The following is a 25,060-nucleotide window of genomic DNA, read 5'->3' as shown; positions in this document are numbered from 1 at the left end:
TAAATGCTATAAACTATTGAAGAGAAGCAGGGCTATTTAGAGAAACTGCTATTTTTAAGCATAGGATATGGGAAATGCAAGATGAACTTGGGACAGCCTGTTGAGCCAGAGAGCAAGGAAGTACTCAAATATTAATGAGATTTAGTCAGGAGAGCATAGAAGCTAGCTTGAAGGGGCTCCCATTGACCAAATTTGGGGCCATTTAAGAATACAAAAGAAATAATGAGGCTGTATGTTTTTGAAGAATTCAAATTAATTTTCATATTATTCCAACTAAAATTAGTTGGCAAGTTCATACACCTTCGCTGCAATACATGAAAACGGTATGTCTTCCAAAAAAAATGGCTATCATTGATTGAAATACATTAATTATATTAAAATCCATGTGTCTGTAAGAAGCAAACAAGAAAACACTCTTTTGCCATCTTTGCAGAAGATTATTACACTTATTACTTACCCTGGAATTTGTATTAAAGAAACAGAAACATTTATCTTGGTTTGCTATTGGAATCATGTTTGAGTAACCAAATTAACATAGCTAATGAGAAAGCTCTTTCTCAAACTAGAATGACTGCTGACATGTGTAGAATAAATGATTAAATTAGAAAGCCATCAATTGGTAGCCTTCATGTAGTCCTTCATTCAGACAAGGATTATCCAAAGATGTTAAAACCACTAGGTAATCTGGTGATGGGGAACTGGATAATCACATGTTATTGGAGAATCACCCCAGATATTACAGACTGTTTGCCAGAGGGGCAATGTAACTTAACAAGGGAAGGATCTGGTTGTTACCAACTTAGCCCAGTGATCAGTCATCACTTTTTAATAGGAATGGGACAATCAGAACTTATGAGGTGATGTCATAGGAAATACACACAATGACTTACTGAAGTTCCTTCTAATATGTGTTTAATGTTAATTATATCAAGCCTAAAAATTTGACTTCCAGTTTACAGGAAATATAGGGGATAGAGAAACAAGTAAAATGACACTATGAGGTAACAACTGAACAAGTCTAGGAAGTGGAACTATTACATGAAGCAGTTGGGTTCCACTGATCACCAAAGGTGTTAGGAAAACACCAACAATCTTTTCACAGTGTAGGCTAGAACTTATAGGCAGAAGCTTCCACAGTAGGATGTGTGCAGGGCAGAAGGCATTATGTATATTATAAAAGAAGGAATTTTTTTCATGATTGACTTTGCAAGTAGGAGGAACCTGGGAATTGTGGGCTCAGGAAAGTGACAGACAAGCACTGTGGGTAGTTGGAAGCATCTGCTGATACAGCCTGGCAGCCTTGTGGAAAGTTAGGGTCATGTGCAGTACCTCCTCCTAGGAGGAAGGAGAGCCACCAATCTCAGCTAGCAGGAAACCTGGAGAGAACTAAGTGTCATTCCTTTTGGTGGAATCCATTCTACTTATCTCCTTCTGGTGATGCTCCCCTCTGGGGACTTTTGGCCTGGTTTCTTCAGCAGGTCAATGGGATGAAAAAAATGTTTTTAGATTAAAAGAGATTTAAGGGAGACAACAATCACATGGAATGCATGCTTCTTGATTGGATCCTGGTTTGGCAATTGTAGAAATTTGAAGATGAATCGAATTATAGATGACATTAGGGAATTACTGTTAATTTTGTTAGATTTATAAAGATAGTATGATCATATAAAGACTCATTATTTTATCAGAGATGCATACTTTGGTATTTAGGGGATGAGATGGTATAATGTCTGTAAGTTACTTTAAAAAACTTCAGACAAAATAGACAAAGAAAATATGGGAAAATCTACATGGAGGATTTCCATCATGTTTCTATTTTTCTGTTTATTTGAAAAGTTGTGCATGCTCTCTTTCTCGCTATATGTAACATATGTATATATTCCAATAAATGTTTCATGGGTAAAATCAAGCCTGCGGATTTAATTATGTATTTAATTAAAATATTCAATAAGATATTTTAAATAAATTATATATAAATAAATATAAAATAATGTGTTTTCTGTATTATCATTTTCTACCACATACTAAATGATTGCAAGCAAGCTGAAAACTTTAATTAAAATAATTAGGTTGTCAGTAGAAGTCTAAGCAGGACCTAAATTAACAAATGTGCTAACTGGATAGTCCTGGCTGAGAACCTTAGCTTATTTGTATTTAACTGTGGCATACATTATTTCTAATAGCAAATTTAATATTTGTATAGCACTTTGTTTTTGTACCTTTGTTTTCAAACATTAGCAGAATTTTGAAAAGTAAATATTGCTTCCACTTTAAGCTCCTTATTCTCTCCCCAGAAAAAAAAAACATTATCAATTATATGCAGATTCATTGTTTGCCTCCTATATTCATAATTATCTACCTTGCTTTTTTGTTTTGTTTAGTTTTTAAATGTTTATCGTAACTTTTAAAAGTTTCAGTTATTAACTTTTAGTTTTGACCTTTATTAGGGAACATTTCAAACACTCAAAAGGTAAATAATAGTTTAACAAAGTCCCAAAAAGCCTCGGTTAATGAAGTATCCATTATCCAGCTACAGTAATCTTTCGGGCAGGGCCAACCTTGTCTCATCTATACTCCTTTTCCTTCCCACAATTAATCAAGTATTAATCTTTATAATTCATAGATTGTTATTAAACAAATTCCAAACACTATATCATTTCACTCAGAATGCTTCATTATGCTTCTTTGGAATAAAAGAGTTCTTTTCATACCCTCAACATCATTATCAAACCTAAAAAAATAGAATTACTATTTAGTATTATGGAAATATGCAGTCAGTGTTCAAATTTCCCCTAATGGTTCATAAATGCACTTTCGAAGTTGGTTTGTTATAAGGATTCAAACAAGGTCCACGTATTGCATTTGGTTGAAATGTTTCTTAGTCCCATTTAATCAATATGCTGTTTAGTAAGTAATGTGTCTTAGAGATCATTCTAATGACCTAGTTTTTATTAGCTGCCTAGTAAGCCATTGCACAGGTGTCCCATCCATCATGTATTTTGTCAGTCCCCAGTGGTGGATGGTTAAACTTTTCTCAGCCTCTTACTGTTATAAACTGTGCTCTGCAAAAAATAGTCTCAAATATGTGGCTCGGTACATGCTTCCAGATGCAAGAATATATGTAAGACAAATTCCTATACAAGGCATTATTCAGTTAAATGGCATTTGCAATTTTGACAAAAATTGATAAATTGTCTACCAAAGAGATTGCCCCAAGGCTACACCTGTTATCGCTTACCCATACCCACACCAACACTGGGTATTATAGAACTTTGTGCTGATATGATAGGTGAAAAATGGTAACTAATATTTTATTTTCATTTTCTTAACTGGGAGCAAAGCAGATTATCCCTTTGTTTTTAAAATATTTGTACTTTATTCTCTATGAACTCTTTGTGACCTTTGACTATTTTTCTATTGAATTGTTTGTCTTTTCTTGTAGATTTCATGACCAATATATTTAGTAGGGAAATTAGTTAGTTTTATACGTGTTGCAAATTTTTTTCTTGTTTTACTGTTTGTCTTTTAATTTATTTGTGGTTTTATGCACTGGATATTTCTACATAAATTACACGCTCTCCTTTATCCACTTCACGGTGATAAAATTTCTTTCATGTTTTCTTTACATACAGGGCACTGGAATGTTCAAAGCCCCCTGCATGTTATTTTATTTGTAAGAATAGAGAGTGACAAGAGTTGGCTAAGTGATTCTACTCACATCTTCTAACTTCACTGTGAGCACTTGCCTGGTAAACATTAATAAATATGCAAGCATGGAATCCCCCCTAAATTCATCCCAGAAATATTCTACCAGGAATGAACACTTTAATCAAATAATTATTAGAAATACTGGATAACTTCCTGGATGGTCTCTATTTTCCCTTATTACCTTTAGTGATATAATTGAGAGTAACTGAAGAGGATGGTGAATAATGCTATTTTTTCCTGAATATTATTAATAGAATTTTCAATAGTGGTTAATTGAGTAAGGTATTGAGTGAAATTGGTGACCTAAAAAGTCCTTCTGTAACAAAAGCAAAAAACAGTTTTCAATGGAAGAAGTCTGAAGTCAGGTTGAGTTAGCCCCTTACTTCACAATACTGGATGACAGAGGAGATACTTTAGCTCCTTCTGTTGGAAAATGTGCTGAGAAAAAATCAGAAGTAAGTTAAATGAGTTGCCCAAGGTCACACAGAAACTAAGTGGTGGAGCCAGGATTTATATCTAAGTTTCCAAGTTTGGACTCTAGCCATCGTTCTGTGTTTTATCAAAAGAATAATCCAGAAACCAGAGAAGATATTAATGTGAGGCAATTACACATTGAAAGTAAATTTGGGGTGTCACTGGTCCTCATTTTTCTTGCAAGACAATCATTTCTGCTTCTAAGGAAACTATTTTGCTTGTACAACCCATGAAGCATTTGTCTTGTAAAAACAGGCTATGTGTGGCATGTACACCCTCCTGCCCACAGTTGTCTAGGCCATATCAAAAGAAATTCAGTAGTTAGTTGTTACTTATGAATATTGATTTTATATGTACGTGTATGCATGTATGTAAGAATAACGTAAGTAAAATTGCCACATAAATTAAGTGAAATTGCCCCTTTTTTACTGTAAAGATATCAAATCATTTGATTAGGGAGAAGTTTCCATTATTAAATATGAAACCCAGAGCCTGAGCAGAGCCAAGGAAATAACACACAGATTTTTCTTTTACAAGCAAAATTGGGAGAAAGTACAAATAAAAGGAATTATACAAACCCAAAAAGTGTATGTATGTCGACCCACTGAAATATTATGTGTGTACTGTAATTATTACAACTTTAATTGAACATTCTTCATGTGTTAGGTGCTAGATTAAGGCCTTATTTGGATTATCCCATTTCATCCTCATAATAACCTTTGAATTACCTACTATCAATTTCCCCATTTTACAGATGAGAACACTAAATAAGGCTCAGCAGTCAGGGTGGATCTATAATTCAGTTAGGGCTATGTAACATTGACTGTCTAATTGCCCACAGTTACTATTTGCTGAAATGATCTGCTAGAGTTTAAGGACCCAGCTTTGTCAATATGGCACCAGCTTATTCTCCAATCTATGGTATGATTGAGCTAGAGAAGGCTTAAAGAAGAAATTTTACTTGAGCTAAGTCTTATAAATCAGACGATCAGAAAGATTTGAGTTAGCAGAGAAAAGAAGGAAAGGCCATCCAAAGAAAGAGAACTAACATATTGGGAATCATGAATATTAATATTTAATATATTAGCAGCTTATGCATTAACTTTAAATATGTTATGCCACTGGCTTCTTTTTAGGAGTAATGACCCTAGACACTCTGTTTCATGCATAGCAAATCTAATCAGTTACCAGCTTGCCAAGAAACTGCTAAAATCACCTTCTTCCCTGAGACTCAAATTCCAGCCATGTTAAGACATGGGGTACTAGGAATGGTTTAAGGTAGAGAAAATAAAATGCGAAACTGAGTCCTATTTTGAACTTTTCAAGTCAAAGCAATGAGAGCCTTCACATAGAATTTACAATAAATACAACCCGAAAGTTGAAATGAATTTAGCATGTTAATGTTCTTCATGATGTGATCAGTCTTATCAATTACAGCTACAGCAGCCCTGAGCAGTTTGTGAATTGCCAACAAAAATACTAAAATAAGCTTTGCACAAGATGGGAGTACGATGACATCTGTTTTCAAAATTACTCTGCTGTAATTGTTGAATCTCATTATAGTTGGTAAAAATTGTATTCTTTTACCTGGGATAAGTGCCTGTGATTTTAAATAGCATCACTTCAGAAATGACGGTTGTGAATCCATGCTAATTACATCGCTGTGCTGTACTTGCCAAAAAGAGAGGATTCTTACCAGTGATTTGTACCACTTTCGGTGTTCATGACTGTGGGCAGCAGTGAACCTCATGTCAAACTGACTTTGGCAGGAAGTAATGTAATAACACATGGGACAAGAAGTCCAGAAGTAGTGTGAGCTTCAGGGATTCAACTGTGCCATCAAGGACTTGAGTTCTTTCTGTTTCTCCCATCTGAGGCTTTGAAACTTGCAAAAAATAGAAAAGAAAGAAATAGCTTCTTCTCAAGCCTATGGTGTTGAATTCATCCTAAGGCATGCTCCCCTTGTAGTTGTAGGACAGCTGCAGGTAGGAATCTATACTTACCTGGTCCACCTTCAGTTATGTCTATCAAGTGAGAGGGAGGCTCTTCATGGGTTTCTCCTAAGACTGGGGAAGCTTCCTTCCCACGCACCCCAAGCAAGTCTCTCCCGGCATGTCTTTGGTCCAAACTAGCTTAGGCCTGCCCAGCCCTGAAACAATTACTGGCAAGAAGGGTGGAATTTTCATGACTTTCTTAGAGGCTAAGTGTTTGGGATAGACTAGATTCTGGAGAGTTAGCCACAATATCCATCATACTATAATTTTTAGTTCTATATTAAATATTCTTAGAGCATCAAGGAAGCCCTCTTTGAAAAACTGAGGTAATCCCAGAAGTATGATTATGATTTAATTCAGTAGACAATCAGCCTCCTCTGATGCATCACAAGTCATCAACACTAGAAGTGGGAGTACCTACCATTCCATCATTTTCAGTGGTCCCAAGGGATTTTATGACAAAATAGGCCATGTTCTGAGAAGCAGCCCCTAAAGAAAATTTCCCTAGATAGGCAGGTTTTCTGATCTCTCTCTCTCTTTCTCTCTCTCTCTCTCTCTCTCTCTCTTTCTCCTCCACCCCTGGCTTGAAATTTGCAAAAAGAAAGGAGTAGTGTCTTCTTAAAACTAGGCTCCACAAGTTCACGAGCTTTCTTTTCACACTGGTATCAAGCAACATCCCCATCTTTTACCCTTGCCAGCATGGTTCAGTATTCACTCTGCTCAGGTACATGGCTAGATTTTAAAATAAAATTTGGAAACATTCAGGTTTAAAATAGCTGCTTTTTTGTTGGTTGCTGTGTAGTTAAACTAATTCACATATAGTCCCGATTTGAGCCAAGATTATACATTTGTAAGGCAGTACATCTCCCACTTTAATGTGCATGCAAATGACTATAATTTAGTTAAAGTGCATACAGTAAATCCTCAGAAGAATAATGTTAATGTCAGCAAGAGCAAGGGGATCTCTAAAAGGGCATGGTGAGATGATGGCATACTGGAACGAATGTGGGAAGAGCAAAATAACCCTACTAAGAAAGTTGTGTTGAAATTTTGTACTGTATTTCTACAGAAAATGGAGGACCAAATGGAGATATTGGATCTGCTTTCTGTTGTCCACATGACTCAGGTCAACCTACTATTTTTCCCACATAAGCCTCCAGATGTAACAGATGAATTCAGGCATTCAAATTTCTTTGGCTTATTCCTCCCTTGCATTTCTCAATCCTATACTCATATTAAGCAGTGTACTGACTCACAATACTGCAATTTACCAATGCTATCTGCAAAATCCTGTGATCAGTTTTTCAGTCAGCCACCTGGCCTCAATTCTCTACAATGGTCCACTTATTTGTATATGTTCCTACCAAGCTCTTGAGAGACCCTACAAGACTAGGTTTGCACAACAGAGCCAGAAAGCATACCTCTCTCCAACATCTTCTCAAGTGTATCTTCTCCATTCTCTCTTTCAGGCACACACACACACACACACACACACAGTTTGTAAAATCTAGAGGGAATCTCTATTACTTCAAAGCCCCTTGCTGGAGGGAACTCCAGAACTGTGTGAGTAAATTTCTTCTTCCACATTTTAGACATGTGTTAGGGAGAATCATAGGCAGAGAATGATTTCATTTGTCTCACCTAGTTAAGTGCTTCTTCCAAAATAAGCATAAGCATTTCCTCTTAAGCATTGCTGAAAACCATTCATCCAGTTTTTGCTTAGACTCTGCTGAGACGGCCCATTCCATCGTTGGGTTTTTGTTTGTTTCTTTGTTTGTTTCTTTTGAACAGCTCTCTATTTGAGAAGTTCTATAGTCTTAGCTGAGAGCTGGCATCACTGTATCAGTTCCTTACTTTGGCTCTAGCTTTATATTTTTTCTTTTCTCTTCCACTTGGAAAGCCTTCAAAAAGTTAAAGACAGCTACCACTTCCCCTAAGGTTTCTCATTTCCCTGTGAAACATGACTGGATCATTTAATGATTCCACATTTAACATGACTACCACATTTTATTATCTTAGTAATCCTCATCTGTTTCTTGCTTATGAATACCCATCTTGAAATTCCTTGCCCAGGACGTTATCCAATAAAGTTTAAACATTGGGACAAGCCTCTACAGAACACTGTACTAAATATTGACCCAGAATAAAAATCATTTTTTTTTTTTGCTTGCTTATTTTCTTGCTTGTTTAAGTGGTCAATGAACAATACAGACTTTTATGGTGTTCGTGTCAACTAAAAAACATCTAGGGCTTTTTTAAAAAACAAAAACAAAACAACAAGAACCAGCTCTTTCTCATCCCAGGAGGTAGTTGATATAGTACAAAAAGCATGGTATTTAGAATTAAAAAGCATGCATCCAGGTTCGGACTTCTGCTGCTTACTGACCTTGGTCAAGTCATTTTTGTCTTTTCTGGGACTCCATTCTTTTCACCCGGAAAACAGGATTGTTCAGAAGATCTGCCTTACCTAACTGATAGGAGTCTTTGGAAAATCAGTTGGGATAATACATGTCAAAGAATTTTCTTGATTGAAAAACATGATACAAATTTGAGTAATGCTCAGTTATGCCATGTTTGTATAATCCAGTGCTAATTTCATTCCTGAAGAAACTTAAGTCAGAAGTAATGCATCAAGATATTTCCTGAGTTCTGAAGTGGAGTTGATGAGTTTTGAGCATAAGGTTTTTGTTTGTTTGTTTGTTTGTTTGTTTTTGTTGTTGTTGTTGTTGTTTTCTGAGACGGAGTCTGGCTCTGTCGCCCAGGCTGGAGTGCAGTGGTGCGATCTCTGCTAGCTGCAAGCTCTGCCTCCCAGGTTCACGCCATTCTCCTGCATCAGCCTCCTGAGTAGCTGGGACTACAGGAGCCCGCCACCACACCCGGCTAGTTTTTTGTATTTGTTAGTAGAGACAGGGTTTCACCATATTAGCCAGGATGGTCTCGATCTCCTGACCTCGTGATCTGCCCGCCTCAGCCTCCCAAAGTGCTGGGATTATAGGCGTGAGCCACTGCGCCTGGCCGTTTTGAACAAAACTTTTAACCTAGGGTTTATTCTAAACCAATTTCAATATGATCACTTTCTTTTCTATGCCCATTGTTTGGATTTTATGCTTGTATTTTAAGGCAAAAAGAGAAAGAAAAATATAAGAAACACCTGTGTACCATACAACAAAAATGGGTAAAAGTATTTCATGCATTATTTTTATTTTTGTGTTTTGACATTGTAGTCAGTAGAACATTAATGATGTAGTTGAAATCTCCTTCATCTTTTCTAGCTCCATCTCCCACACTTACCATAGTCAACTGCCAGCACAGAGGGGTGTGCAACCTCCTGCCTGTGCTTCATATTTTACTACAAAAATAGACATCCATGAACATTTAAAGGTGCTTCACGCATTTAAAGTTATATGAATGTTATTATACTATGTGTATCTGACTGCAAATTGCTCTAATACTCAACAGTGTATTTTGAAGGTTGGCCTGTATTGAAACATATAGTTTATGTTTATTCATTCTTTTTGTTTTTTTAACTCTGTCATCTAGGGTGGAGTACACTGGTGTGATCATAGCTCACTGCAGCCTCTGACTCCTGGGCTCAGGCGATCCTCCCACCTCAGCCTCCTGAGTAGCTGGGACTACAGGTGTGCACCACCACACTCAGCTAATTTTTTTATTTTTATTTTTTGTAGAAACAAGATCTTGCTATGCTGCCCAGGCTGGTCTTGAACTCCTGGGCTCAAGTGATCCCCCTGCCTTGGCCTCCCAAGGTGCTAGGATTACAGGTGTGAGCCACTGTGCCTGGTCTATTTACATTTATTCATTCTAACCAATACATTTAATCTATACACATAAAATAACATATTTATAAATTCCTCTGTTAGCCAATAATCAGGGTTTCCCCCAGTCATTTTGTAGTTATCGATGATGCTGCAATGCACATTGTTCTAGAGCTCTCCTGGTGATCCTGTGCCATATTTTTCTCAAAGATTTTCATTCAAAGCAAAATCATGGAGGTCCAGGCCATGCACATTTTTAACAATAATAAATTTTTCAAATTTCTAGCCAAAATTCAGCAGTAAGAAAAGTTATTCTCGTATCACATCTTTCCAACATTTTGCATTGTCAGATATTTTTATGACTATCAGTTCAATTGGTTTGAAATAGTGTCTCATTTTAATTTCTGAGTTTCAGTTTGTTTTTGTACAGTTGTTAGCATTTCTATTTCCTATTCTGCAAATTGCCTTTTCCTATTTGTACTATTTTCCTAATGCTGCTGCAACAAATCATCACAAACTTAGTGGCTTAAAACAGCACAATTGAATCGTCTTACAGTTCTGGAGACCAAAAGTCAAAAATGGGTCTCACTGGGTTAAAATCAAGGTGTTGGCAGAGCTGCCCTTCACCTGGAGGCTCTAGAGTTGGGGATAATCTGTTTCCTTGCTGATCTGTGCATTGGAAGATGTTTAGCACCATCTCTGGCTTCTACCCTTAGAGCCAGCAGCAAATCCCCTAGTTGTGACAACCACAAAAGTCTTTAGGAGCAAAATCACCACTGGTTGAACTTTACACTGTAAATCACACCCTTTTGCCTCCTATGATACTAGCTGAAGGTTCTGTCAGTGATAAAGTTGGATGTACCGACAGAAAAGAAAGATTCCCTGTCCTCTGGAAGTTAGAGTCATGTCAGTAAGTTAGACAAGTAAATATAAGACTTCAAATCTCAGCAAAAAAAGATGAGCTGCCTAAAAGGCATAACAGCAACAACAAAAAATGAAACAAATATGAAGCTTATATTCTAGATTATTTTATATTTGAGAACATGAATGTGAATATTTCCAGTTACAGTATGCTTTGAAATCAGACTTCTGCCTTTATTTTCTAGGTTATTTATCAATGAATATTGTCTCAACATGTCACATATACAATCGAAGTGAAAACTTCTTTTCCATCTTAGTCTATTTTCATTTTATATTAAGAAGAAATCATAATCACTTGTGATGTGTAGTGGACAAATTTCACCATGAACCAGAAAATTAACTGAGAAAATAATTATGATTTGAACAACAACGTCCATGTAATTTTAAGATGTTTCCATAATATCCAAAAGCCTCAAGATTTCATTTGCTTTATATTATTAAATTGTTCTGAAGACCCAGGACACATGCAGTTAGAATTTTGACTTTTTGTCAGTTTATTCTTTCCACACTTGAGTGGAACCGAAGGACCTAGATTGAGATGCTGTATTAGTTCATTTTCATACTGCTATGAAGAAATACCTGAGACTGGGTAATTTATAAAGAAAAAGAAGTTTAATGGACTCACAGTTTCACATGGCTGGGGAGGCCCCACAATCATGGTGGAAGATGAAGGAGGAACAAAGGCACGTCTTACATGGTGGCAGGCAAGAGAGCATGTGCAGGTGAACTCCTTTTCATAAAACCATCAGATCTTGTGAGACTTATTCACTATCACAAGAACAGCATGGGAAAAACCTGCTTCCATGATTCAGTTACCTCCCACTGGGTACCTCCCACAACATGTGGGAATTATGGGAGCTACAATTCAAGATGAGATTTAGGTGGGGACACATCATTCCACGCCTGGCCCCTCCCAAATCTCATGTCCTCACATTTCAAAACCAATCATGCCTTCCCAACAGTCCCCTAGTGTCTTAACTCATTTCAGCATTAACTCAAAAGTCTACAGTCCAAAGTCTCATCTGAGACAAGGCAAGTCCCTTCCCCTATTGAGCCTGTAAAATAAAAAGCAAGTTAGTTACTTCCTAGATACAATGGGGGCACAGGCATTAGGTTAAAAACAACCATTCCAAATGGGAGAAATAGCTCCAAACGAAGAAGCTAAAGGCCCCATGCAAGTCTGAAATCCGGCAGCGCAGTCAAATCTTAAACCTCCAAAGTGGTCTCCTTTGACTCTATGTATCACATCCAGGTCATGCTGATTTAAGAGGTGGGTTCCCATGGGCTTGTTCAGCTCCACCTTTGTGGCTTTTCAGGGTACAGCCCCCCTCCTGGTTGCTTTCATGGATTGGTATTGTCTGTGGTTTTTCCAGCTGCACAGTGCAAGCAGTCGATGGATCTACCATTCTGGGTTCTGGAGGATGGTGGCCCTCTATTCACAGCTATGCTAGGCAGTGCCCCAGTGGGGAGTCTGTGTGGTGGCTCCAACCAAACCCACATTTTGCTTCTGCACTCCCCTAGCAGAGGTTGTCCATGAGGGCTCCACCCCCACAGCAAACTTTAGCCTGGACATCCAGGCATTTCAATATATTATCTAAAATCTAAGCAGAGGTTCCCAAACCTCAATTCTTGACTTCTGTGCACCTGCAGGCCCAACACTATGTGTAAGCTGCTAAGGCTTTGGGCTTGCACCCTCTGAAGCAACTGCTTGAGCTATATCTTGGACCCTTTTAGCCACAGCTGGGAGGCAGGGAGGTAGGGCATCAACTGTCGAGACTGCACAAAGAAGCAAGGCCCTGGGCCCAGCCCGCAAAATCGTTTTTTCCTCCTAGGTTTCCGGGCCTGTGATTCACTTATGGGGGCCTGCCAAAAGCTCCAAACAGCATCCCTATCTGCCACTGACACCTCAAGCCCCACTGGATCTACTGGGTCATATGGCCCAAGTGGCAGAGCGGCTTGCATAGCAGCCTGGATCTGTTGCAGAGCCTTCTCCTCTTCTGGATCCCACTCAAAACTGGCAGCCTTTCAGGTCACTCAATAAATGGGCCAGAGTAACATACCCAAGTGAGGAATGTGTTGCCTCCAAAGTCCAAATAGGCCCACTAGGTGTTGTGCCTCTTTCTTGGTTGTAGAAGGGACCAAAGCAGCAACTTATCCTTCACCTTAGAAGGAATATCTTGACAGGCCCCACACCACCGGATCCCTAGCAATTTTACCGATGTAAAAGGTCCCTGAATTTTAGTCAGATTTATTTCCCATCCCCTGGAACACAAGCGCCTCACCAATAAGTCCAGTGTGTTTGCTACTTCTCGTTCACTGGATCCAATCAGCACAATGTCATCAATGCAACGGAGCAGTGCGATATCTTGTGGAAGGGAAAAGTGATCAAGATCTTATGAGACTTATTCACTATCACAAGAACAGCATGGAAAAACCCTGCCCACCCCCCCATGCTTCAATTACCTCGCACTGGATCCCTGCCATGACACGTGGGAATTATGGGAGCTACAATTCAAGATGAAATTTAGGTGGGGACACAGTCAAACCATATCAGATGTTAAATGTATCCAGATAAGCCATGCACTGCTCACAAACTCTTGCCACTTCTATCAATCTCAAAAACATGAATCACCCCTGGGGAGTAAGGGAGGCAGGGCCCCAGTTAGAGTGACAGGGTAAGACATTGTGAGTTATCTTGAGCATTCCTAGAAGCAATTGAGAACTAGAAGAAGAGAGCTGGGAAAAGTCACCAGCCTTGGCTTATGGACGAAGCCTGAAGTTCCAGCTCCTTTAGTTTTCCACTCCTGAGAATGAGGGAAGAAAGCCCATGGAAATGCATGGATCCCAGACTGTTCAGTTTAGCTGCATGCACAAGCCCATTGAGGGAAGGGAGCCCAGACTGCAAATAGAGCCAGATGTGCCTTCTCTGAGAATCAGAGAGGCTCTTATGTTGGGGAGGAGGTGACGGAGTGGTGGAAAAGAAGACATCTCTGCAGAGAGTTGTTTGGTTTTCCAATTTACAAGGTTTGGAGGAGACTTTAGAAAATGTTGGCTCCAGAGTTAGAATTTAAATGTATTGAACTGGCAGAAACTATAACTCTCACAAGGACAATTTATAGCATCTACTCAGAGCAATAATGTTAATATCTGTTAAATATTAATAATGACTGATTTTGCCAAGGTCTTCTGCCCAAGTTTCATTGCCTGATGACACTATCCATTTTTCAAAGCCCATGGAGATAGTTAAGATACAAAGTGTTTAATGCTTCAAGAGAACTACATGTAGAGGGCAGGAAGAAAAGAGACCACCATGCATTAGAGAAGATTGAAATAATAGTTCACCATGGAGGGACCATAGGGGTAGTGGGAATAGGTGAGTCTTGATAAGGGAGTACAGGCCAGATCTGAAGGACTGTAATTGCCCTGGAGGAGGTTGCTTGGTTCAAAGGGGATGGAGAGTCCCTGAAGGGATGAGGGTGGAAGTGTGGACAAGAGTGACATGATCAAATTTGGTCCTTAGAATCATCATTATGGCAGCAAGTGGATTGACCAGTCAGAAGGTGGGAAACCAGGTGAGACATAATGGCGGGTGGGGAAGAGGGTTGAGGTTAAATGAATGGATTCAAGAGCTCTCTGCAGAAGAAAGAAGAGAAAGGACTTAGGCAGATGCTGTCCCTTCCTGACAGCACTTGCCTGCAGGACTTCAGGCCAATGTGCTTCCAGGAACCCCAGTTACCCTTCTACTGTCATGTCTCCTGCATTCAGCTTTAACCATGGGTAGAAGCACAGAATGGGAATCAGAATCTCCAGCTTTTAATTCAAACTTTCCTACTCATAGGCTCTGATATCTGGGGTAAATTGCTTAACTTTTCTACTGAAGCTCTGTTCCTGTGTCTATAAATGGGAATTTCTTTTTACCTCACACCATAAAATTGGTTTGAGACTCATATATGATAGTACTATAAAACTGATACAAAAGAATACATAATTGCATTGTACTATTATGCCTCTATGTCTCGTTCTCATCTCCATCAATCTACACACATACACACACACACACACACACACAGAGAGAGAGAGAGAGAGAGAGAGAGAGAGAGAAACACACATATGCAGATACATTATATGGATGAGAACAGCTTCTTGACATAAGAGAAAATGATATGAAGTGAAAGCCCGAGTCCTAACTTTGTATCTAACTATATCTATAACTATAAGCAAATCATATTCCCTTGAGCTTTCGATTGATAATAATAGCTAAAATTTCCTCTGTAGAATTAATTAAAACTAGTATTTTCTAAATAGAAAAAAGTTTTAACTGATTTGCATTTTAACTTATTTAATCCATACAACAACCCTGTAAGGTAGATACTGTTATTTTTCTTCCAATTTTATAAATGGGGACACTGAAGCAGAGAAACTAAATAGTGTGCTGAAGCTTACACAGCTAATAAGTGATGGATCTGGGATCCTACCATAAGCAGTCTGTTTCAAGAGCTCACGCCCTTAACCACTATGCATCCCTTCTAGATATAGGAAGATTATTTGCAGATAGATGTTCCATTCTTGTCTAAACAATGGATTATTTATATTCTCCATTTTCATCTTTAGCTCTCTTTGGTAATTTGCTAACATTTAGATTTATCTCATTAATTTCCTTGGAATAATCTTCCCATCAGTATTTCAGGCTAGGCAAACTCTACGAAGACATGCTATGAGTCATCCCTCACTATTTCAAATTACTTGACACTTGGTGACTTCAGCTATTTCTCCAGGAAGCCAAGTTTCTCATTTCATATCCCAGTAATTCTCTGAATGAAAGTAATTTCTAAATCCACCCTCTCAATTTCCTTTACCACTTGTTTGTGGTCACCAGTTTTATTTGTTCCTTTCTGCATGTTCTTAAACATAATCACACATGACCTCATCCAGCAGCCTTTCATCCTGGTAAGCCACAGCATTTCTCATTCCCTGCTCTGATATCTAAAGGTAAATAGAGAAAGCAAACTCAACTTTAATGAGGATTTTTTTTCAATGGATATTTAGTTTTTTATACTCTGTCACATGCATAAAATGTATATAATACATCAAATTTAGAGTTTTTCTCACGCTTTTCTAAAAACAGATCTTGAGTCTCTCTCTCTCTCTCTCTCTCACACACACACACACACACACACACACACACACACAACACATACACCTTTTAAATTCTTTCACCCTCATCAGGGACCAGTAAAATATTTTCTAAAACTCAACAAATACTTTTGACATTTCACCCAAATGTTCACTCATAGCTTCAGCAATGATGAAAACCATAGGATAACGTACTCAGAAGTCTTCCTCTTGTGTGGAGCTCTGTACCTGTGTATAAACAGCCTATCTTCTACTTGGGCATAGTCGAGAAAAGTGATAACTGATTAAAATCTGCCCAACAGTCGTTTCACAAACTGTTTCTGTAGTATTTAGTCCAATAGTTCACAACGTGGAGTAATTTGGCACCCCAGGGGGCATTCACATTATCTGGAGACATTTTTGACTGTTACTGTTGTTTATGTGTGGAGGGTGTTATTGGCATGTAGTGGGTATAGGCCCAAGTTGCTGCTAAACATCTAACAATGCACAAGACAAGCCCTCACAGAACAAAGAATTATCCAGCCCAAAATGTCAACAGGTCTCTACTTGAGGAGCTCTTAAAACCTCTGTCAACCTTTAACACAGTTTACACTTTTGCACAGTTCAATGTCCTAAAATGTGCTCTCCTAACAATTATGTAACATTTTAGCCTGCAGACAACTTTAGTGCAACTAAAGTTCCCATCATAAGTTATTCATTCTGGAAATAAAGACATGGATACTATCAGGTTATAAAGGCAAATCAGGCCCCAAACCTAAAGTAACCAACAAAATCAGCAATCCACACCCCTTTTTTGACTGTTTCTAAAATTCTTTATTTTAAAAAACAAACAAGTCAACCTAAATAAACAAGCCAGTTTTCTTCTTGCAGTTTAATTTCCTGTTCTCAGAATTTCAAGTTTCCAAGACTTAGTGTCATCTAATCTTACTTTCAGCTTGATTTTGTTTTCCTATGAAAGGATATGTCATATCAGCCCTCTTGAGTTTCTAAATGAGAGAATCTAATATTCTGACATATGACATAGCAAAAACTATGCCTCCAGATAAGATCTACATCTGAATAATCAGAAAGAGGCTATGCTGGAAAGGGTTATGTCTTTTCAGTTCTCATACAGAAAGATACTCTTTATTCTTATCCACCTCATTTCCACAGTGAGTTGCACTTGGAAGAAAATGACATCCTCTTAGTTACTGACAGCCATAGCTTTCTAAACCCAGTCTAATGGCCCTTCTTTGCTTGGCCTGGTGTCACCAAGGACTGTTGGCTCACTCCAAAATCAATCCTCTTGGCTACTCTCTTATTTTCATTTAGTAAATTTAGAATATTATGAAGAACCCTTCAACCCCTCTCTGGGATGATATCCAGGAGCCACTTTGCCTAAACAAAGTCATTGATTTTAATGGAACAAATGAGACAGCCAATTCATATTGTATGGCACCCTGACAAAGATGGAAAAATGCTAGGACTCATTTGTCCCAAATTCTATCCCTAATTATAATAACAACTCTGCAACCAAAGAGATCTTCCAGAAAAGTAAATTAAATCATGCCACTCCCAAGCTAAACCCTCTTCTGTAGCTTTCCATTACTATTACAATACATTTTCAAATCTGCTATACAGTCTATAAGACTGTCTTCTAATCCCTGCCTTTCTCACCAATCTTAATGCACTCCCTCTCTGTTGAATCCTGTTCTATCCTCTCCCAGATCTCATTAAGTCCTCTTGCCTCTTCCTAGAAAGCTCATCCTCCTCACACATGACATCTTCCTTTGCCTAGCTAACTTCTTCTCATCTTTCAGATCTTGACTTTAATTCATTTCCTCAAAAGAGTCTTTTCTGCTTTGCATCACATCTGCTAAAATTTTACTGATACATGGCCAAGTCTAAAATCAAAAGGTGAGAATATATACTATGATAAGGTCAGTGCAAGAATATGGATATAGGGAGGGACAAGGAATTGGGACCACATTTCTCCTCCATGTGTATACAGGTGATAGGCACCTAACAGTGCTCATCTGGACATTGTCAACTCATGTATAGAGTTGGATGGTTGTCACTTTCAGGTTCCCCCTGTAAGCATGTCTTTTTTTTTTTTTAAACAGAGTCTCACTCTGTCGCCAGGCTGAAGTGCACTGGCGCGATCTTGGCTCACTGCAGCTTTTGCCTCCTGGGTTCAAGCAATTCTCCTGCCTCAGCCTCCCAAGTAGCTGGGACTATAGGCACACACCACCACGCCCAGCTAATTTTTTTTTTTTTTTTTTTTTTTTGCATTTTTAGTAGAGACGGGATTTCACCACATTGGCCAGGATGGTCTCAATCTCTTAACCTGGTGATCCACTCGCCTCAGCCTCCCAAAGTGCTGGATTTACAGGTGTCAGCCACCGCGCCTGGCCTTGTAAGCATGTATTTTACTGGAAGCCCATCAACACCTTAGAAATATCTGGTGAGATTCTTCTTTCCTCCGAAAACCTCAACAGCTTAGTCTTTCTCTGAAATTCCAATGAAAGTCAATCTAATAGAGTAATTAAATACAGGAGGCTGGAGACAGGTCCAAAAGCCCTTCTGAACAAGAAAGTAGCTGTGTGCCTGAGAAAGTTAAAAACAGTCCTATTGAAGTCAATCTTGATATTCTAAACTGACCATAAGCAAAGCTTACAAAAAAGAACTATGTTTACATAAGGCCACCTTATGACCATGTCTTGGAGAAGACTAATTCCGTAACCACAAAAAGGATTAAAAATCCCTCTCTTCTCATCACCATAAGTGATTGCCACTTCTTTGCCAATGACCATTCAAGCCTTGCTTTAATCTTCTTGCCTTCTAGATTAACATTACCAAGATACTCAGTCACCAAACTGTCTTGTTCTATCTTCTTGTTAACAGAGAACCTAGAAGAAGCCTTGATTCCTTAAGTTGTTCTTGGAGGATTTAGCACAAGTCTAAACCCTCTAAGGAGGGCCTTCCAGATCTGGGGTTCTTCTGGGGGATGGTATCCCTTAAGGTACCAAGCTCAATAAACCTAATTTTGCTTGAGTAAAGATGTCTTCTTGGGGGTGTTTGGTCAGCGGGCTTCAACTTATTCCTTTTAGTACTCATTCCTATTCAGAGTTAACTGCTCTGACATAGACCTGGTTTAAGACACACTGAATTTCAAGCACAGCTCAATAGCATAAAGGAGCCTTAAATGATATCACCAAGTGAATGTAGGGTTTAGCCAGACTAGGCAATGTGCTAGCTACTAGACAGGTGCAGGAAGCAGTCACTGATAAAGTACCATGTTTCTCTTCTATAAATTCTGAATTGAATAGCCAGTAATGTATTCAGAGTGACTGAATTTATTCTCCCATTAGTGCCTAGACTTCCAACAAGATAAAGTAAGGTTCTGTAGAATAAAATGTTTTCCCCCTGTATTAGCTTCTTATCAGACTCAAACTTGCACAGAGCAAGCAAAAGCAGTTCTCACAGGAACTTAGAGACCCATTCTTCAGAGTTAGTGTGGCCTGAATTCCTGGTTCATTTACCTTCACATTTTTTTTTCAGTGAGTATTTTATTCTCTTTTTATATAACATTGCTTTCATTTGCATTCATTGAAGAGTGGAAATGAATAGTGAATTCTCTCTTCCACCAATTTTTTCCAGATGCCATCAAAACCATACACTATCATATTACTAGAAGACAAATCAAATGCACACAGTTGCAGAAACATCATTAATCATAGTATTATCAGTAATTTCATATGTTTTCTTGAAATAAATTATTATTTGAAAACAATAGATGTGTATTCAGTATCAACCTGAATACAAGATTAAAAATGTTAAATCCTATTGAAATATTTCCCCAGGTATTCAACCACATTAGCTGTAGAAACAGTAATCTACTTTTTCAGCATATTCTGAGTTCTCCAGTTCTATAAATGAAGATAATTTTTTATTCAAATGAGGAAGAAAATGGATGAGTAATTTGTGAATATTGATTACACTTTTATGAATGTTACCATAGAGGTCTGAGCTCCTGTCTGCTCACTTGGTTTTTCTTTCGTCTTTACTTAATTAAAAAGAAAATTATACAAATGTAAACATTAGGGCTGTTTGTAAATTCTCCTCCTTCTGGGCATTGAGTCTGTTTGTATTTCTCCACCCTCTTGAACTCAAGGTGGCCATGTCTCTCGCAAATGCAAAAAGGGACGTGTATTAATTACTTCCAAAAGAAAGATTTAAATTGCCACTGAGACCTCCTATCATTTCATTCCTCTCACCACGATGACTAGTGAGACTCCTGATAGTATAGGCTTTGTCAACCTGCGTCCTAGGATGATGAGACATAGAGCAGAACCTCCCCCATGCCCTAGTCAACTTGTGATGAATATGTGTAATGTGAGAAGGAAATAAGCCTTCATTAAGTCACAGATATTTTTCAGGGAAGTTGGTTATCACAACATAACCTAAGCCATAACAAATGTGGGCATTTTTATTATTAAAAATGTTTTACAAGCACAAGCATATAGAACTGCACTGGCCAACAGAGTAGCCACTAGTTTTCTGTAGATATTTAAAATTTTTTTAAAGAGTAAAATTAAAGATTCATCCTCTTAGTCACACTAGGCACGTTTCAGGTGCTCAACATCCACATGTCACTAGTGGCTACTGAACTGAACAGCACGAATATAGAACACTTCCTTCCTGGTTCATCACAGAAAGTTCTATTGGACAGCCCTGAAGTGTTAAACAGCAAAGTACCCAAATCACTACCCATTCCCCTCTACAAACCCCTCCCTAAAGGTCATCACTCCTTACAAATGGTTATGTACCATTCCAGTCCGTCATTTATCCTATATTACTTTTTCTGTGGTTTTGTGTTACAAATATAATTATAATCATGCATCACTTAGCAACAGGGATAATTCTGAGAAATGTGTCATTAGGTGATTTTGTCCTTGTGTGAACATCACAGAGTGTACTTACACAAATGTAGATGGTACAGCCTACTATACATCTAGGGTATATGATAAAGTATATTGCTTTTAGACTACAAGCCTGCACAGCATGTTCCTTTACTAAATCCTGTAGACAATTGTAACATAATATAAGTATTGATCTAATTCTTTGACCATGTTTCACTTTTTCTCTACTTTGACATAATACATAATATGTATTGTGTTGTGATTTCTCTTTTCTATTTAAATAACAATAAAGTTTATAGATTATTTTATGTCATTTATGATCTCCTAAATTCTCTTCAGTGCTTTCATAATTTCGATTTTACATATAGCTCTTAAACCCAATTGAAATATATTGTTTAGTAAATAAATAAATACATTTTTGCTTATTTGTTTGTTTGTTTGAGACAAGGTCTCACTTTGTCACCCAGGCTGGAGTGCAGTGCCATGATCTCAGCTCACTGCAGCCTCCTTCTTCTGGGTTCAAGCAATCTTCCCACCTCAGTCCCCCAAGTAGCTGGCACCACAGGCACATACCACCACGCCTGGCTGATTTTTGTATTTTTAGTAGAGACAGGGTTTCGCCATGTTGGCCAAGATGGTCTCAAACTCCTGAGCTCAAGCAATCCGCCTGCCTCGGCCTCCCAAAGTGCTAGGATTACAGGCATGAGCCACTATGCCTGGCCCATAAATAATTTAAATAAATATATAAAAATAACATTGTGTGAGCTAGGAATTTAACATATTGATTTCTCCATGTAGATGGCAAATTTTGTTAATTTTGTTTTCTGACTAGTTCATCTTCACCGAGTAAATTTAGTTATCTACCAGTTATAAATAAACACGCCTCAGTTCCTGAATTCCCTTTTCTGTTCTATTAATCCATCTCTGTTTAAGTATCATCAATTTTGTTTGAAGTCTTGTAGCTTTACATAGTATAAAATATTTTGTTTTTAATATGGCTAGTTATCGTCAATATTTCTTTTAAAAACTCTCTTGGCTCTTTTTTTATACATTTTCTATTCTATATGAATTATGGGGTTCGATTGTCAACTACCTTTTAAAAGTTCATGTTGGAATTTTGAGTTGGAAAGTGCTGAACTTATAAATGAATCTGGCAAAGCTTACATCTTTACAACATTGAGTTTTATCGTCCAGAAACATGATATAACTTCATTCAGATATTATTTAATATCCTTCAGGAAAGATTTCTCTTTAAATTTTCTTCATCTAAGACTTATAAATTGTATTAGGGTTAGTCCTGGTTTTATTTTTTTAAGTGTTCTTTTTTTTTTTTTTTTTTTTTTGAGCCAGAGTCTCCGTCTGTATCCCAGGCTGGAGTGCAATGGCGCTTTCTCAACTCACTGCAACCTCTGCCTCCCAGGTTCAAGCGATTCTCCTGCCTGAGCCTCCCGAGTAGCTGGGACTATAGGCAGACGCCACCATGCTTGGCTAATTTTTGTATTTTTAGCAGAGACGGGGTTTCCCCATGTTGGTCAGGCTGGTTTCGAACTCCTGATCTCGTGATCCGCCCACCTTGGCCTCCCAAAGTGCTGGGATTACAGGCGTGAGCCATCGCCCCAGCCTTAAGTGTATTCTTTATTGTTGCTTGTATTATGAGCACAATCTTTTAAAAATTTCATTTTCAAGTTGTTGATAGTACAAGACGACTGTTAATGTTTGTGTTTTCATAGCTTCTTAATTATATGAGTATTCTTCATAATCTTAATCATTTCCAGAGAAATCTATTGGATTTTCAAAGCAGCAAACAGTATTATCTTCAGGCAAAGATATTTTTCTCCCTTCTTTCTGTATTTACCCCTCTTGTGTCTTTTCCCTATCTTCCTGCTTTGGCAATTTTGACATTTTGTATCCTCCCCGGATTTGATAAAAATGCTTCTTACATTTCTCTAAAAAGTACAGGATAAATCAGTTTTACGTTTAATTATCAAGTGATTTTGTTTAGTATGCATGAGATGATTAAGTTTGACTCCTTTAATGTGTTGCTATCATAAGTAACATTTATCAGGCCGGGCGCGGTGGTTCACGCCTGTAATCCCAGCACTTTGGGAGGCCGAGGTGGGTGGATCACAAGGTCAGGAGATCGAGACCATCCTGACTAACACGGTGAAACCCCATCTCTACTGAAAACACAAAAAACTAGCCGAGTGAGGTGGCGGGCTCCTGTAGTCCCAGCTACTCGGGAGGCTGAGTCAAGAGAACGGCGTGAATCCGGGAGGTGGAGCTTGCAGTGAGCAGAGATCTTGCCACAGGACTCCAGCCTGGGTGAAAGAGTGAGACTCCGTCTAAAACAAAGCAAAACAAGACAAAAGAAAACATTTATCAATGTTCGAATTCTAAACACCCTTGCATTACTTGGATAAGCCCTACTTAATAATTTTGCAGTGCTGATGTAATACACTTCTGGATTTCAAATGTCAAATTTACTTAGGACTTCTGCATACAAGCTTATATGTTAGGTTGGCCAAGTGTGTGTGTGTGTGTGTGTGTGTGTGTGTGTGTGTGTGCGCGCGCACACACGCACGCGCGAGGGGTGATAGTTTTCTGATTTTTCTATCAGTATAATATTAGCCTCAAAAAGTGAGTCTGGTAGCTTTTCATACTTTTATATGCTCTGCAATAGTTCACAAAGCATGGTAGCTAACTGAACCTGAAGGTTTTGGAAAAAACGCTCAAAAAATGGCACCTGAGTGTAGACTATTTCTGAGTATAGACGTTTGAATATCATTTTAATTTATTCTGTTGATTATTGTTGCATTTCTTTTCTTTTATTTATTTACTTTTTTTCTTTTTTGAGATGGAGTCTTGCTCTCTAACCAGGCTGGAGTGCAGTGGAGCGATCTCGGCTCACTGCAACCTCCGCCTCCCAGGTTCAAGCGATTCTCCTGCCTCCACCTCCTGAGTCGCTGGGACTACAGGCGCGTGCCACCATGCCCAGCTAATTTTTGTATTTTTTTTTTAGTAGAGATGGGGTTTCACCACGTTGGCCAGAATGGTCTCTATCTCTTGACCTCGTGATCCGCCACCTCAGCCTCCCAAAGTGCTGGAATTACAGACATGAGCCACCGCGCCCAGCCTATTTTATTTCATTTTGACACATCTTCTTGAGTCAATTTTGGGAATTCATATATTCTAAAAACTCTTTAATTTCATCTAAATTTTAAAATGTGTTAATACAAAGTTGTATATTGAATTTCTCTTGATGGAAATTTCCTTTGTGTCTCATATTATATCCTGTTTTTAAATCTTTAAGATTATCTATTTATGTCTTCTTAATTTTTCTTAACATCAGACTTGTCAAAGGATAGACAATTGGGGAGTATTTTAAAATACTGAGGATTATGCTCTATTGATCAACTCTGTATCTTATAGAACAATACCATTAATATCTACTTTATCTTTGAAATTTATTATTTCTACTTCATTTAGGTTTTTCCCATTGTTCTTTTATTGAGCTTTGGATTTCAGTGCTAATTTCACCCTCGCTGCTTCTCTAAGAAATGTATTTATAACTGTATATTTTTCTTCAAGCCTTTCTATGGCCACACCCTACATGCTTTGTGTTTTTTGTAGGGCCGTCACTGACCTTGAGTGACCTTATAATTTGTTCTGTTTTCTTCTTCATCACAAGAATAATTTTGGTTACTTTAGCTTATATTTTGTCTTTAATTTCTAATTTTGTTGCATTGTGATCAGAAAATATGGCCTGTTATTTCTGTTTTGGAGAATTTGTTGTCATGCACGTTTGGAAAGAATATTATCTTCGGTTTGTTGATTATGAAAATATATACAGTTAAGCTTCATAAATGTGTAATTAGAAACTCTACATACCAATGCTTTTGTATTTTTGATATCAGTTTCTGGGAAATTATATTAAATTTTCTCAATATGTTTTGGGATTTGTCTATTACTCTGTATTTCCATTAGTTTTGCCTTTGTACATTTCAAAGATCTGTTGTTCACAGTTCTCATATCATCTTAAAGAAATGTATGTACTGTCAATATGAACTATTTTTCTCTTTCACAACTATTGACCTTCACTTTTATTTTAATAATATTAATATTCCTTCCCTTTCTTTCTTTTGTCCTTTTTCTTTCA

Source organism: Mandrillus leucophaeus, unplaced genomic scaffold (genome assembly GCF_000951045.1).
Source record: "Mandrillus leucophaeus isolate KB7577 unplaced genomic scaffold, Mleu.le_1.0 Scaffold490, whole genome shotgun sequence".
In the NCBI taxonomy this organism is placed as follows: Eukaryota; Metazoa; Chordata; class Mammalia; order Primates; family Cercopithecidae; genus Mandrillus; species Mandrillus leucophaeus.
Note: the sequence above shows the minus strand (reverse complement) of the source record.